The 18217-nt window shown below is 47.4% G+C and overlaps 1 protein-coding gene across 2 annotated transcripts in view; it reads left to right on the forward strand.

The window, feature by feature from the left end:
- The window catches only part of TMEM150C (transmembrane protein 150C), a 164521-nt gene that overhangs the window by 50148 nt on the left and 96156 nt on the right, over nt 1-18217 (forward strand). For both annotated transcript variants that reach the window (XM_075606358.1, XM_075606349.1), the window contains exon 2: nt 5232-5361. The gene's annotated coding sequence lies outside the window, so the exon portion shown is untranslated. The remainder of the gene's footprint in view (nt 1-5231; nt 5362-18217) is intronic.

Consider the following 18217-nt stretch of genomic DNA (forward strand, 5'->3'; position numbering starts at 1 on the left):
GGCTGCTGCAGTCTCCTCCGCGCCGCCGCAGACTCGCGCACCGGAGCTTACTCGCGCACCGCAGGCGACAATAAAAAAAAAACAGGAACACATTGAGGAAAAACCGGGAGATTTCCGGGACACACAGGAAACCGGGACAGCTCGAAAAACCGGGACTGTCCCGGCAAAAGGGGGACGGGTGGTCACCCTAATTAGGCCAAATGTTTATTTTTAAATTAACTGCATTTACAGGAGCGGTCATCTAGAGTAGGGGTGAGCAAAATTTTATGCCAAGACCCCCTTTTCATCCATGAAATTTCTCGGCCCCCCCCCCCTGCCTGATGTAATCAAAATCACATGAAAAAAAAACCCTTTATTAAACGGTATACAATGTAAATACAAATATATCTAAATACTTACATATTTTAACAGCTAGTGCTTGCAAAATTAGGCTGCGTAAACGCTGCTGCTGAGAGCAGTGACATCACCAACTCTGCAAGCATGAGCACAGGGTGTCCTGCATAATTTTGCAATCACGAGCGGGGAAGTTTTTTCACTTTTTGTTTTGTACATTCATAGTATGATTGATATAGTGGCAGCCTACCCTTTCACTTGCAGAGGATCGCAGCGAAGCAGGTTGCCAGCGGAGGAGAGCAGGAACCCAATGCTATTGCAGGGCAGACACTGGAAGTAGGGGTGTTTCACATCACAGCGCTCGGGCGTGCTCCTCCCCCGTACCTCCAAAGCCCCCGCGTGTGTGCACACACCATCACGTGGCCGCCACCTGCACTATCCTGTTCGGCCGCCCGCACACATCTTCGGCTGCCCGTCCGTGCACATCTTCTTGGCCGCCCACGCACAGCTTTTTTGCCCTCCCGCGCACAGCGTCTGCTGGCCCGAGCACAAATGTTTCGCCGCACGCCCCCCCCAAATAATCTTGCGCCCCCCCACAGTTTGTGCACCGCTGCATTCAATCACAACGCCCACACGCACAGAATCGCAACACAGACACAGCACATACTCAATTACAACACACACAGACAACAAACTCATCACAACCAGACACAACAAACACAGACACAACACACAGACAACACACAGACACACACCACCCACTCAATCACAACACACCCACTCAATCACAACACACACACAGACAACCAACAGACACAACACACACACACAACACATACTCAATCACAACCAACACAGGCACAACACACACACAATTACAACACCCACACACAATCAAAACACCCACCCACACCTACTCAATGACAACACACACCCACACCTACTCAATCACAACACACACACACACAGACACAACACACACTCAATCACAACCAACAGACACAACACACACACACACTCAATCACAACACCCACACACACACACAATCACAACCAACACAGACACTCAATCACAACACACACAGATAAAACCAGACACAACACACACACAATCACAGACACAACACATAATCACAACACCCACACACATAGCACAAACACACACACACACACCAGCACACACACACACACACACACACACACACACACACACACACACACCACACACTCAATCACAACCAACACAGACACAACACACACACACAATCACAGACAAGACACACTCAATCACAACAAACACAGACAACACCCACACCCCACACATACTCAATCACAACACACAACACGACACACACACTTTCAAATGCGGAGGGAAGTACTAAGCCTGCTCCTGCTCTGGTCCCCCCATGTGCTGCTGAAAACTGGGTTTGGTAACCGGAAGAGAAGGAGGGGATGTCTGCGTGCAGAGAGAAGCCCCGCCCCCGCAGCAAGCCACAGAGAAGCAACAGCACGGAGCTGCTTCTTGGCCGCCCTTGCACAGCACGGCCCACCCCCAGGTTTCCCTGCTCGCAGCCTGCGCCCCCCCGAAATAATTTTGCGCCCCCCAGTTTGCGCACCGCTGATCTAGAGATTCTGATTACATATCACTGTTGAAAGTGAATCTGTTGACACAGATACAGGAGAACGATATATCTATACAATACGATACATCTATACAATTTTTTGAGATGTGTTGTTCTGTAATTAAATCATTTACTTTTATATATGTGTAGATCAGTTTCCCCCACCCTATGGGAGATGTGACGGCTACAGTGTGTGTGGTGCATTACCTATGGCTCACAGGAGGCCTGAACTTCCGCTGCTGAGAACCTGGGGTGAGCCTGATCCATCTGGTGACAGCGCCTCACCTGTGCAGGATCCTACTATGTTGGATAACCCTGTCACAGGACCCAATGCAATAACACACACAATGATATAGATAACATAGATATATATAGATAACAGTTTACTGCATGCATAGGAAAAAGGAAGAACAATATACCACCCACACCAAATAGGCCACGCACGGCGTAACCCCACAGTGCCCTCCAACACAGTGTCCATACTTGGATGGGATAGTTCCCCAAAGTACTGAGGTGCCCCAGGGCACCCAGCCATCCTGGGGTCCAAAAGTCAACCAAACCAAAGTATGTGTGACAGCGCTGCCCACAACCGCATGTTAAAGTTGGTGCACTTGTAGGTGTAGGTGTGATACCTGCCGGGTACTCCAGCACTCAGTAGCGCCGACTCAAGGTAAAGGGGCCATCCGATCCCACGTTGTTTATGCTAATAAGGCGATCTGTTTTAGGTCCAATGTTTACTGTTGGCAATGGACAGAATCGGGCACCATTTAGTATTTAAAAATCATTTAGAAAGTTAGTTCGTAATCATAGTGAGCTGAGTCTTGGGAGATGTTGTGTAGATATGGGAAATTTGGGGGCGGATTTGGACCGCAGCGAATTGTACGCTTCATTTGGTCCACGGATTTCAGCAGATGAATCTGAAAAAGGGTGATTTGCGTTTCGCGGATTTTACATTATTATTACAAATACACTCTGTGGATTCCGCAACCCGTGCACGGATTTGTACACTATGGTTGCATACAGTGAAAAAGAAAGTACACACTCTTTGAATTCTATAGTTTTACATATCAGGACATAATAACAATCATCTGTTCCTTAGCAGGTCTTAAAATTAGGTAAATATAACCTCAGATGAACACAAACACATGGCATATTACACTGTGTCATGATTTATTTAACAAAAATAAAGCCAAAATGGAGAAGCCATGTGTGAAAAACTAAGTACACCTTATGATTCAATAGCTTGTAGAGCCACCTTTAGCAGCAATAACTTGAAGTAATCATTTTCTGTATGACTTTATCAGTCTCTCACATCGTTGTTGAAGAATTTTGGCCCACTCTTCTTTACAACGTTGCTTCAGTTCATTGAGATTTGTGGGCATTTGTTAATGCACAGCTCTCTTAAGGTCCCACCACAGCATTTCAATCGGGTTGAGGTCCGTACTTCGACTCGGCCAATGCAACACCTTGATTCTTTTCTTTTTCAGCCATTCTGTTGTAGATTTGCTGGTGTGCTTGGATCATTGTCCTGTTGCATGACCCAATTTTGGCCAAGCTTTAGTTGTCGGACAGATGGCCTCACATTTGACTCTAGAATACTTTGGTTGCGCATTGAACGCTCGTGTTTTCTAGCAATTACCTTTATATATTTATTATTTGTAGTTGTGACGTATGTTGCGCATGTGCGCCATTGTTAATGGTTACTAAGATACGTGACACGCCACCCGACACCACTGTTGCTCAGTGCTGATGTCGTATTTGATTAGCTAGTGTCTACAGCTGTTTAACATCATGGTTTAGCCTATCAGGGATCTGTTTGTTGATGGGTGGTGGGTATATATGTTTGTCAGGTATCATTATGTACAGAGCACTCCCTTGAGAAAGGTCCTGTGCCAAGGACCGAAACGTCGGGTTTATGTGCCAGTTTTTCTACTGAATACACGCATTTTTTGTACCTGCTGAGTGTGCTGACTCCTTCTTGCCTTTTGATCCTGGATTTACTCGGTAAGGAACATATATATACATATATATATATATATATATATATATATATATATATATATATTCTGAGTTAAGTTATGTTTATATTATATGTTATATTTTCACTTAAATGTTTTGTCTGTGTTTGTTAACTGATCACTTTCCTGTAGACTGCTCCCCTTCATTTATATACAACATCTGATAGAGAGTGCAATCACTGTTGTGATTGGAATATATCTGAATGAATGATTAAGGAGATGCTACAAGAAGGTCATTCAATACTTACCTGTTACTTTTGATAAAGCACCCTGCGTGTGAAACGCGTTAGAGTGACTGAATCAGTTTTTTTCTGTCCATGTTTTTATATGAATAAATTCTTCTGAATACTCATCTCACGACTGACGCTGTGCACCGGTTTTTGTTCCCCTTTGGGGAGTTACTACATGCTGGATATAAAAATACTTTATTTGGTAGACATAGCTGTTTATTTTATATTCCTCGATGTAGCTACAGTACATAGTAATTCTATACTAAGAGATTCCTATGCGCAAAAATACTGGTCTTTACCTTTACAGAAGAGTGAAGGAGACAACTTTCTATTATTAAAGGAAGAAATGTGCAAATGATTAAAAGTTCGGTATGAAATAACTTCTCAAGAATTTGTGTTGCATTTTTATTTTTATTGCGCCAGTCATAGGGGGAGATTTACTAAAGTCTGTTGCGGGTAATGCAACCGATCCGGCGGTAACTGCAATTGACTTGAATGGCAGTTAAGGCACTTGGATCCGTTGAGCTAACCCGCAACAGACTTTAGTAATTCTCCCCCTTATACCTTTATCTGTTTTACGTATCCTTCCTATTGGTGTTCTTTTTTCAATTGACAGCAAAAAATGGTATGATTATATATACACACACACAAAAGCTTTCAAATGCTAATAACTATGTAAAAGCAGCAGAGCTCCCAGTTCCAATCCTGTACAAATAAATGGGAGATTATAATAAGGGATTGCTGCTTTAAGATACAGTAAATTCAATAAGCTAAGTTATTTGGCCAGCAAATAGTCATCAGTAGTTCAAATGATTTACACTTTGGAGTATGCAACCCTAAACAAGTTATTTAAGAGAAGATTGTATGATAATACATTTGGAAAGAAAGAAAGGCCGAAGTTGAAGCATACGAACCATTTGCAAAATATATAGACACAGTACATACGTTTAATAGGGGATTTTCAGAGTAAGACATTTGCACTAATAGACATAGTAAATGAAGTAAACCAATATTTTGTTTCTTTACAGGACGCTGACTTAGGAGATGCCTGAGAGATTTTCTATCATTTCGTGAAAGCCCCACTCCGATTGATCTGCTCACCTTTCCTGTGATTTTTTTGGGAAGCATCTATATACCGACTATTCACCAAAAGTAAAGGTCTGTACACAATCCACTAGTATAGTGGTGTTATTAACAAGCTAATATGGGGAAAAAATGATTCTTGTAATAAACAAAGGACATGCCACAATGTCATGGAAGCGCATTCCACAGTGTCATGGATGGGCATGCCACAATTGTGATGGTGAAGGGGTAACAGGCCATCAATAAAGGTATTATGTCTGGCTGGTTACCTCTGAACCATATTTGTCAGTTTAGAGTGTCAGCTCTTGGACCTGTTGTACATGAAATATATGTGATTGTGCATCAATAAAGAATGTAAGTGTGTTTACCTTTCCAGGAGTGCTAGCCAGTGGAGATTCTCAGGCTATGAGTTTCAAGGCGGGTTTTGCTGTAAAGGTGTTGTCACATTGTGTCTAGGTAGACAGGGCCCAAAGTTGCTGGCCACCCCAAACATGTATCTGGGAATCAAGTCAGGACATATAGGCACAGACCTCCAGTCAATATCCTCCCTTGAAAACAGTTATGCGACTCACCGCCAAGTTCCCTGCTTCAGCACAGACCAGAAAGGTGAAGAGGGCATAGGGATGTGAGATGTCCCTGACACAGTCAAGAGGTCCCTAGGTTAAGGGGATACGCATTTAATGCCCAGGTCACCCAGAAGCTGTATAGGGCGTGACTCACCACTAAGTTCCCTGTTTCAGCACAAACCAGGAAGGTAAACAGGGCATAGGGATGTGAGGTGTCCCTGAAACAGTCAAGGGGTCCCCATGTTAATGGGGATACCCAGTAAATGCCCAGGTCACCCAAAACCGGTATAGCGGTTCTGGGGGTACTCCAATCAGCTACAAGATTGTGAAGGGACTTGTAAAAGTCCAGTCCTCAGTATTGTATAGAGTGTGGGGAATATGGCTAGTAGGAAATAACGTGCAGCTTCTTATTCTATTTCCCCATAACCAAAATACTTAGGATATTTTTAAAGTGTATATTTTAGGGAACCGTGCGTTTTATAACACTTATTGTTGTGCCCAGTATAATGAGCTGGGACTTTCAGACAGTGCCACTGTGTCTACTCATACAGTGGGGATCAAAAGCCAGAGCGGTGTCAAAACCATTTGGACAGGAGGGAAGAAGTCAAGTACCCACGTCCTCAGATCAATGGACGCTCTTTAAATTTCCATTTGGCCCACCAGACTGGCCGGGGGCCTGTCGCCATGGGTGGCATTGAGGGAATCAAGGGCCAGAAGTGCCAAATTGCAGGTGCCTCTTGGTTCATTCAGATTTCCAGGTAACCCTGCCAGCTTGTCTCTGATTAGCTGCAGAGATTTTTCTCACGCTCCTTATTGGGGGGGCAGTAATCTGTAATGAAAGTGAGAGGTGTAACGGGTATTCCCCCCCCCAATCGCAGATACTGTGTGTGGGGGTGCAGAGAACATACAGTGTTACCAGGTGTGGTGCATTACCTGTTGGCTCGCAGGAGGGCTGAGCTTCCGCCACGGGGAACCTGGGGCAATTATACTAGGGGTAACCACTTACTCAATTCAGCGCCTCCACCTGCGATGGCTCCCGCCAAAGGGGGAGTAGTTCCTCGCAGGACAATCACTAATAATAACATACACAGTGGGGTATAATAACTAATGACTTTACTAACATGCATGGAGAATATCATCACATCAATCATAACCTGTGTCCCTCTCACGAGGAGACACTAACAGTGACGTCTCGCAGGACGATTCCCCAACACTAGGTGATCCCACCCAGTGTCCCAAGAACCCCACCCAATGTCCCGTACTCCTACAGAGATAGTCAATGGGTGACTGCGCAGTCACTAAGAATCTCTAGGCCTGTTGGTGCACATATGATGGTATAATACCTGCCGAGCACTCCGGTGCTCGGGTCAGCAACAATCTTCTCAAAGGGTCAGACGTGTGATGAATCCGTCTGATCCTCCAACCGAACTCCTTGCACGTGCGTACCGCCAGGGGCGATCCTATTCGTACGAAAGTCTCTGTGAACCCCAACGTGGGTCCAACCGCTCCCACAGGAACAGCAGCAGCCGCTGTGTCCCTATCTATATAAGTGGTACTAACGTGACAGGAACCCTACCCTAGGGCCTGTCCCTGTAGTACAGCAACCTGTAGTGGCTTGGGGAACTCCTATGGCCGGTAGGGGGTAATGACCTGTCCCACTCCCCTAACTACCCAAGTCCCTTCAGCCTCACTACTTTCTAACTAGTCCCAGCGCCTACAGCAGCAAGCTGTAGCTCACTGGAGGCTGCAGCCAACGTGCTGCACAACAAGGTGCCTGCCTGTCAGACCTCACAGCACTAACAGCCGTGACTCTGACAAGGTAGCACTCTATGCTAAGGGCAGCGTCCCTATCTTGGGCCTCCCTCAGCACTTACCCACTAAACTAGTGGGGAGTTGGGGCCTACCTGGGGTGTGGGTACCTATATGGGTGCAGGAGCTGCACTCGCTCCCCGCACCCTTCCTTCCCTCACAGCTCCCTGACTCCAACTCACTTAACTGATGACGATCAGCGCATGCAGCAACACCCTGCAACTTAACACTAAGTCCGCTGCTGCCTTTCTTCCCTTCTGTTCCCCAGCTCCCACTAATGCAAGTGACAGGGTCCCTAACCTGAGGGCTGTCCCTGGCAACACTCACTTTACTGGGGAGCTGAGCTATCTGGGGCCCTGGGGATACTGGCCTAGTACAGGGAGTCCCTGACTCCTGTACCCTACCTCCTTCCCTGGGCTGCTCCGGTCTCTGACTGACTAGTGTGGGCTCAGCGCGCGAAATGTATCTCTTTGCCTGCCTGGCCTTCCTAAGCCCTATTGGCTCCCTGGTGTCACATGGGACATACAGAGGCTCATGGGGCCTGTAGTCCCTCTCTAGGGCCCTCCCTAATAGGCTCTGGCTTCGCGGGCTTTTCTGCCTCTTCCCTGCGCATGCGCGAACTATAGGGGGCTGCCTTGACTCCCTCGCGCTACCTCTCGCCAGCCGCCGGGCCCGTAGCAACGCGATCGCGGCCCTAGCGACGGCCCGATCGCTTCCCCGGCAACCGGCATGCACTAAGGGGCAACGCGCTACTCCCCGCTCCAGCCCTACACTCGCGCGACCACTACGCCTGCGCGAACTACCGCGCAATGGTGGCGCCCTAACCGCCCGGCTCCGAGAGTGCCGGGATTCCCGTGATGCGCGTGCGGCCCTGGCAACCGGCCGCACGCGTCCCCAGCAACCCCCGAGCCGGGACCTGACCGCCCTCACCTCCCGTATCGCCCGATGGGGCCGCCATTGGACTCGGCGGCACCCGCGATCTCTGGGAAGGTGAAGGGGGTGCTGATACTGCTGGGAGACATGGCTACACACTCCCCCTGGTGAAAAATCCAACGTCCTCGCTTGGAGAACGCCATACCCTGACATAAGGTTACACAATAAAAAATTGCATGTCATAATTGGTACACTTAGCAGGTCGACTTTACACCTCAGATTACATGGTACATCCCACACTATACCTGAGACTAGCTGAGACCATATGTGGGGTGCCCCTAACTGATCATATGGGGGTACCTCACTTTTGCGTCCGTGAGCCTCCCGCAGGAAAGTTTCTTGGAGAGCACACTCTAGAGTGATAGTTACTGGCTCTTCGCTACTTCCTCCCCCTGGTGGAAGGAGTAGCACAATGTCTCTTAACCAGGCCTTTACCCGGTCATCCGCGGCATGGATGCGATAAACCAGGAGGCCAGGACCTTTCCCACGGTCCACCACTTGGCGAATGGGCCGCTCCTTTTTGGACTGAAAGGAGGCAACGTTCCCTAAATCCTTCTCCACACAGTCTTTGTCCCTACGTACTTGCACAGCTTCCACTGGGAAGCGAGAAATGGACAATGTCTTTTTCCTCAAAGTTTCTGTTTCACCCGGCAGGGAGTAAAGGGTAGATACCTTACCACTGCGATGATTCACGGTGGCCAACAGGTCCTTGGGGACGCTGTCAGTTCCCACCTCTACTGTCTTGGGACCTGTCCCCGGCACTTCTTGGACAGTCCACTCACTTGCTGGAAACTCGGGAGCGTTGGATCCCAGTCCTGGGACCATTTGGGTCAGAGCACACGGGCTCACACTCAGATCAGGAGCCTGTGGGGAGTCAGGAGGTTCCTCACCACTCCGCTGGCTTGCGATGGATTCCTCTTCCTCTGGAACACTGTCAGGTACCATCTGTGCTTTACTGGACACCACGATGAGACTTACGGTTCTCTTCACCTGGACGATAGGCGATAGGTGCTGGTCGACTCGCACATCTGGACAGCTATCTTCTAAGGGAGACACCTCCGCCAGGACGCGATGCCAAGTGGAGCCCTTCGCCCTGGTGGCCAGACTTAAGGAGCTATCGTGCTCCGCGGTCACCTGGAGGCTCACACCCGACACCCCTGGGGCAGTCAACTCACCCTTGTCTTCGTTCGGTACGGATCCCACGCCTGGGACCGATGGTACCTCTGTAGGCCAGACTGGCCGTGGTAGGGCACACGGGCCCATATCAGGCTCTGTATCCGCTGATGGTTTGCTCGGTTCCGTAGCTAGCAGGGCAGGTGATTCCTGCTCGGGAACCGGGTCTAGAATGTTCACTTGGGCACCCGGTTCCTCCGAAATTTCTATGAGAGGGGTAGATGGGTTAGCTATACTGACCGGCTCCTCGTCCTCTGCTGGCTCTGCAGTCCACAACAGCCTGGGCTTCAGGAGCTGATCCCCGCAGCAGATACAGTTGGGTCCCCAGGCCACTTTACAAAAGGAGCAGTCCCATTTGTTACAGACACATTTTATGCATCCCTCTTCGCTCGCGTTTGCCAACTGATCTTCTATTATTTCCTTCAAAATCTCAAAGCCCATACTACCCGACTCACTCACTAATTTGTTTAAGCACGGGCACAAAAGAAAGAATACGCTCCCTGCCTTAGTCTGCCAGTCTCCATACGACGGAGAGCGATTTTCTTCGCATCCAGTACTTTCTTTGGGGGAAACAGCAGTTACGGGTTGGAGCTCACGGTGTTTGCTCCCCCTGGTGGAATTTAAAGGAGGGGCGACACACTCTATCAAGGGGTGTTTCGGGCTCTGTGCTGAGTCACTCACACCACAGGGGAGGGGCTCTGATTTCCGCGCCAAACCCGGACAGATTTCCGCAACCATTTTCTGCTCAGCCTGGCAGTCAGCGGCACGTGTGCCAGTTTGAGTGGGCGGGAGCCGCCATGTTAGATGGGACTCATTGTTAGCAATCCCTGCTGCAGAAGCCTCCATTTTGATTTCAGCCCTGTTAACTACACTAGGGCTCTCGGTGTCGGTGGGAACGATCACAGCGGGGTAAATAAAAGGGCACCCATCAGGCGAACCCTCAGGCAGATTCAGGAATTGGGGACCCTCTTCCTCGCTTATGGCATAGCCCACATCCATTATTACCGTACCCCATGGGGAGGTGCGATCAGGCCTTTGCCCTCTGACCTGCGCATGAGCTAGCCCGGGGATTTTCCGAACATGCGCCTGGACGATTCGCAAAGGCAGGTCCTCAGGAACTCCCCCCACGGCAACCAGGTTGTTGGGAGTCGGGCTAATCCTCAACGCCCATATATAGACCTCCTGCCTTGAGAGCTTCCTCATGGCGAAACAAAAATCGCACAATTTAGAAAAAAATGGAACAGGGCACCCCAGGTCTATCTCAGCAGCGCCTCCAAATGTAACGGGTATTCCCCCCCCCCAATCGCAGATACTGTGTGTGGGGGTGCAGAGAACATACAGTGTTACCAGGTGTGGTGCATTACCTGTTGGCTCGCAGGAGGGCTGAGCTTCCGCCACGGGGAACCTGGGGCAATTATACTAGGGGTAACCACTTACTCAATTCAGCGCCTCCACCTGCGATGGCTCCCGCCAAAGGGGGAGTAGTTCCTCGCAGGACAATCACTAATAATAACATACACAGTGGGGTATAATAACTAATGACTTTACTAACATGCATGGAGAATATCATCACATCAATCATAACCTGTGTCCCTCTCACGAGGAGACACTAACAGTGACGTCTCGCAGGACGATTCCCCAACACTAGGTGATCCCACCCAGTGTCCCAAGAACCCCACCCAATGTCCCGTACTCCTACAGAGATAGTCAATGGGTGACTGCGCAGTCACTAAGAATCTCTAGGCCTGTTGGTGCACATATGATGGTATAATACCTGCCGAGCACTCCGGTGCTCGGGTCAGCAACAATCTTCTCAAAGGGTCAGACGTGTGATGAATCCGTCTGATCCTCCAACCGAACTCCTTGCACGTGCGTACCGCCAGGGGCGATCCTATTCGTACGAAAGTCTCTGTGAACCCCAACGTGGGTCCAACCGCTCCCACAGGAACAGCAGCAGCCGCTGTGTCCCTATCTATATAAGTGGTACTAACGTGACAGGAACCCTACCCTAGGGCCTGTCCCTGTAGTACAGCAACCTGTAGTGGCTTGGGGAACTCCTATGGCCGGTAGGGGGTAATGACCTGTCCCACTCCCCTAACTACCCAAGTCCCTTCAGCCTCACTACTTTCTAACTAGTCCCAGCGCCTACAGCAGCAAGCTGTAGCTCACTGGAGGCTGCAGCCAACGTGCTGCGCAACAAGGTGCCTGCCTGTCAGACCTCACAGCACTAACAGCCGTGACTCTGACAAGGTAGCACTCTATGCTAAGGGCAGCGTCCCTATCTTGGGCCTCCCTCAGCACTTACCCACTAAACTAGTGGGGAGTTGTGGCCTACCTGGGGTGTGGGTACCTATATGGGTGCAGGAGCTGCACTCGCTCCCCGCACCCTTCCTTCCCTCACAGCTCCCTGACTCCAACTCACTTAACTGATGACGATCAGCGCATGCAGCAACACCCTGCAACTTAACACTAAGTCCGCTGCTGCCTTTCTTCCCTTCTGTTCCCCAGCTCCCACTAATGCAAGTGACAGGGTCCCTAACCTGAGGGCTGTCCCTGGCAACACTCACTTTACTGGGGAGCTGAGCTATCTGGGGCCCTGGGGATACTGGCCTAGTACAAGGAGTCCCTGACTCCTGTACCCTACCTCCTTCCCTGGGCTGCTCCGGTCTCTGACTGACTAGTGTGGGCTCAGCGCGCGAAATGTATCTCTTTGCCTGCCTGGCCTTCCTAAGCCCTATTGGCTCCCTGGTGTCACATGGGGCATACAGAGGCTCATGGGGCCTGTAGTCCCTCTCTAGGGCCCTCCCTAATAGGCTCTGGCTTCGCGGGCTTTTCTGCCTCTTCCCTGCGCATGCGCGAACTATAGGGGGCTGCCTTGACTCCCTCGCGCTACCTCTCGCCAGCCGCCGGGCCCGTAGCAACGCGATCGCGGCCCTAGCGACGGCCCGATCGCGTCCCCGGCAACCGGCATGCACTAAGGGGCAACGCGCTACTCCCCGCTCCAGCCCTACACTCGCGCGACCACTACGCCTGCGCGAACTACCGCGCAATGGTGGCGCCCTAACCGCCCGGCTCCGAGAGTGCCGGGATTCCCGTGATGCGCGTGTGGCCCTGGCAACCGGCCGCACGCGTCCCCAGCAACCCCCGAGCCGGGACCTGACCGCCCTCACCTCCCGTATCGCCCGATGGGGCCGCCATTGGACTCGGCGGCACCCGCGATCTCTGGGAAGGTGAAGGGGGTGCTGATACTGCTGGGAGACCTGGCTACAGAGGTATTATAACCCCTTGCAGCCATGAGATAGTTAGTTCTCCAAGGTCCCCCAAGTGTCTCCAGAGTTTTCCAGTTGTAAGTCTCTAGCAAGAAAAGGGCTGCTTCAGCGAAAAGCTGCCTGGAATATTTTCTGTCCTGTTTTGCAACTGTTATCAGGGATAGGATACCTTGCAGCAAGGAGAGTCTAGGTTGTTACCCCAATTCCAAAGTAAGTGTGTCTTTTTGCTGTATTTTGTGTAACATTGTGTGTTTGCCTATTCTTGTGAATACATTTACAATTGATTTCATTAACTCGTTTTGCTCAATGCATGATCCTGGTAAATAGGTGTCAATTGCCTGATCTCCCGTGACAACAATGTCATGGATGCACAATACTGCAGATTGAAGGCAGCTGGCATTTTAAAATGTAGTGATCTCATGATGCTCATTGAAATTAGCTGTGTGAGAAAATGGCACAAGTGATACCGTGTTGCAGGTGATTTTTAGTTCAACACAGGTTCTGTAGCTGTTGTGTCCTTCTTTTAAAATGGTCCTTTACTCTTTATGGCACTAATAGTAGGTTTATTAATATGTGTTCTATTGGAAACAAAGAAAAACACAATGAACCACTAGCAAGAAACACAGTACTTGAGACACATAGAGATAAAAGGCCACATTTGCCAAGCTGTGCTATTCCATAAGACACCTGCCGGTGACCTGACCTTGGTCAGTCAGTTGGGAACATCTTAAAAATAGCAGTGCTATTTTTTTTTTCTGTGTACCTGGGATAAGAGAGATTCACCTAGTGACACACTGAAAGCAATTACTGGACCATTGCTGAAGATCTGGGCACTATTGAACAAACAGATCTGAGATGGGGAATCTTACACTTGTTCCTATAATATCTCGCCTGTCTCATAGTTAGGTCTGGCTATTGTTATTTGATGTTAGGGGTCGGCTTTGTTCCAGTAAAACTAATTTGTCCAACATGACACAGAGTTATGTTCTTGCCTGTTTTTTAAATGTAATTTATGCATGTTTGTTATGGATAGTAAAGAACTCCACCTCCAGCTGCAATCCACTCTTACTAAGGTTTGAGATGGTGGGAGTTACCAGTTTAATTATTTTAAACTCATGTCATTGCCTCTGTCTTTGTTATTCAAGAATGTAAAGACCGTTTTGATTAAGGTAGGATGTACCTTTATTTAAAGTTCTCCCAACATGAGCATAACTAGAACAATAGCACAGCACCCAATTATTTGCACATCTTTCATTACTGGAAGTGTTCACATTAAAATGTAAAAATGTTCACCATTCTAGTTTATTCATCTATTTGTAATAAATCAACTTTTAAAATAAATAACAAAGTTAAGTTAGGCTTCTTGAAAATAAAAAAGATACTTATATTGCTCACACCCTCTAATTCATGACAGATCTTGAAACATTTTCAAAACACAGATAAAATCAGATGGGATCTACCAAGATCTGATTTTTTTTTATTTATTCAGAAATACTATACAATTGAGAGGCTGTGTAAATGCCGTTTACAAAAACATGAATATAACCATAATTTTGAAATGAGAGCGAGAGAGAGACCGCTTATCAGAGACAATTTAACATACTGTTCATTCATTAAAAAAAATCGATTACAACGTGAAATGTGATTATCTCAGAAAAGTTGCACGGAAAACTTTATGAATTTCCTAATTCTTATTCGACAAACAATTTTTTTTGACATCATTGGTATAAGACGAAAAGTAAAGTTAAAGCCATGTATTTGTTATCAGATCATAACTACTGGAGATGGGGGCAAAAAGGGTGATCTATTTAATATATTATGGCAATGTCCTAAAATGTCAGCTTCATGATCGAAAGTATGTTATTTTGCTAGCAATGTTATTAGAAAAAAAGAATCCATCCTCCAATATATTGTTAATATTAGGTGGTAGATTAGCAATGTTGGGAGAGGGAGTACATAGTCTAATAAAATGTATCTTATTGTACTAACAACTAGTTGATAAGCTACTAGCTTTTAAGCCACACATGGTTCTTTATCAGTATGCAGAAGTACAGAAATATACGGTATGTATTCTGCATAGCAGTTAGATGGCAGTTACAATGACTATGGAGAGGATGTGAGATATGGCTGAGTGAATGCTGGCAGGCTAGGGTACAATTTAACAAATCAGGCTTCAGAGGCTACACTATATGTATGCAATAGAGACCTACTGTAGACAAACATGAGGCGTGGGAGTAAGGCTACGACCCCGGTGTCGTTTCTAAACACGCGAACCTGCCAGGTGGTGGTGGCGCGTGCAGCTCTGATCCCTGGTCTGTGTAGAGCTGCAGGGGAAAGATGGGGGGCGTGATGGGGGCGTGGCGGGGTGCGGCCATGACATCACCTGGCAGGTTTGCCCTCATTGGCTGAACGGCGCTCCATCACAAGTCCTGAACACAGTTTTTCTGTCTTCATAAAAAAGGTGACGGGCCCGGCCCCATTGAGGGGCGGTTCTTATCCCTGCAGCGCACACCATAGCGCGTGCTACAGCAGGCAGCGGGGATTTAGCCTAAGAACCTGAATGGAGAGCCAGACATTTTATGTGTATTTACCCCCACACCGCCTGCATATGTATGTATGCATGTATCCATCTCCCAATATACACATGCAGATGTGTATATATATAGATATATATACATATATTATATATATATATATATATATATATATGACCCTCGGGAGTCACCGTCCAGCAGGAACTCACGACGACAGTCTCTACACGAACTCTTCCCCCGGGAACACACCACCAGATGACCCTGGTTCCCACCGGGGGGGCTGGATGCAGCAGAACGGCTGGTAACGTTGCACGCTTGGTTTAAGAGTGTGCGGCAGGTCACGGAACAACGCTAGGATATCCACAGCACACCTAGCCCTACGCGTTTCATCTGACAACCTTTTGCCTGGAATATCCATTCACATGGAGCCCATTTAAGCTGATGCATCGCCGTTCACACAGCTTTTAAGCACAGCACGGGACTAGCAAAGCAAGTCAAACCACTCACAGACATGTTTCAACCTTGATGGGTATCATCAGTGTGAGGTTGGTTTATTCTTGCTTTGCAATATTTCTAGGATGGGTAGGTTTACCATATCACATTTTAAGTTATGGTGGGTGAAAAAGGCAACCAAAAACCTCCACTGTTAGCATATATAGCCAATAAAGAATATCACATGTGAGCACATTCACATGTCTTAGGCAGGTCTGCACCTGCCTTTCAACCATTGTCACCTAGTATACAGTGCTCCCACTGCAGCAAGGGATTCTGGGAAATGACATGCAAATGAGCACACAATGTGTCACCTTTTGCCTGGACTATCCATTCACATGGAGCCCATTTAAGCAAATGCGTCGCCGTTCATATACATATAAATATAAATATACAGTATCTGATTACACTTATAAGTAAACATATTCATACACAGGATAACTACACATATACGCAGACATTGATACATGTAAGCAATGTAAGTACAGATCATGCAACAAATACACATATATGATATGAGTGCAGGTTGATTAATGTAGTGTGTCTCAGTTCAAACAATTATTTATTTATTTTTTAATTAAGAAAATCTGCACATTTCAGCTCCCACTGGAGCAATCAAATCTTTGAAAAATAACATATTGTCATCAAGCCAGCGAACAAACGGGGTGCATTTGTTATTTAAGAACATCTGGACCTTATCCAAGAAGCAAAGAGATAACTAACAGATCACAGTTACTACACAGAAACAACAATCTCACAGATAAAATACCAAGGAACCACTAGACACCATATTTCCCAAAAGCTATCCAGAACAACACAATCAGCCAAATCCTGATAACTAGAACCAAAAATATTGTACACAAATCTGGGAATCCAGGTAGACCCATAATATCTGAAATTAAAATCCTAACTGAAAGAATTTTAGGACTAATCAAAAAACACCTTAAAACCACTGGTCACAGAAAAAATACCCCCCGCCTCCTTCATAAAATACAAAATATTGGACATTTACCCCTAATGCCATCATAGCCACTTTGGGTGTCAATTCCCTTCTGTTAAATCCCTACAAGCCAAAGTACAACACCATGATATTCAACTAAAATACATTTCCAAACTTCTATTTTATCCTAACCACATACACTTCACATTTAGTAGTAAACACTACGTGCAAACTTTGGGCACTGCAATGGGCACATGGCAGGATCCCCTGTATGCCAATCTTTTTATGGTTGATTTAGAGCAAATTTAGAAACAATCTTTGTAATGTCCAGGTTTTGCTCTAAATCATGTCGGGACACCGAGACAGTTCATTAAAAACAGTGACTGTCCCGGCTAAACCGGAACATCTGGTTACCCTACCTGACTGCAGGCAGTGCAGAGAGAATGTAGAGACATGGATGAGGAGAAGCAAGAGTGACCCCTAACCAGCTCCTCTTCTGAGCTCCTATGGACCAGAAACCTCTGCTGGGCTCCCACACAGCACAGGGTATAGTGAATATACACTCTGTCTATTGAGAGCTCCATGTCACCCACTCTCACCCCCCACTCCCCATGTGTCTTCCTCTCTTCCCCAACATCCCCATGTGTCTCCCCCCATCCAATGTCACCCCCTCTTCCCTCCACCCCATGTGTCTCTCCCCCTCTATTTCCCCCCCTCTCCATGTGTTACCCTTCTTCCCCCTGTCCCCATGTGTCACCCCTCTTCCCCCTCTCACTTGTACTCTGTGTCAGGTTGTATCCTGTGTCAGTGTATAGTGCAGCTGGCTACATACTCCCCACTATACACTGAAACAGTGCATAACCTGATGGCACAATACACTGACACAGTGCATAAACTGACGGCACTATACACTGTCAGAGAGTATGTAGCCAGACGGCATTACACACTGACACACAGCATAACCTGACAGCACTATATACTGACACAGTCATATTATGCTCTGTGTATGTGTATACAGGTATTCATTTAAATGTTTTTCTTTTTGTGACCCTTTGATAATGACCGGTAAATTCTGTCTCCAACTCCTAGTCAGGTTGGCCACCCCTGATTTAGAGGCCTACTGTATTATATTCAATGCAGAAAATGCCCCGATACAGGATATATGAGTAAAATCTAAACAGATGCAAAGCGATGAATGTTTTCCTAATGGTTCTA

Source organism: Ascaphus truei, chromosome 1 (assembly GCF_040206685.1).
Source record: "Ascaphus truei isolate aAscTru1 chromosome 1, aAscTru1.hap1, whole genome shotgun sequence".
Lineage (NCBI taxonomy): Eukaryota > Metazoa > Chordata > Amphibia > Anura > Ascaphidae > Ascaphus > Ascaphus truei.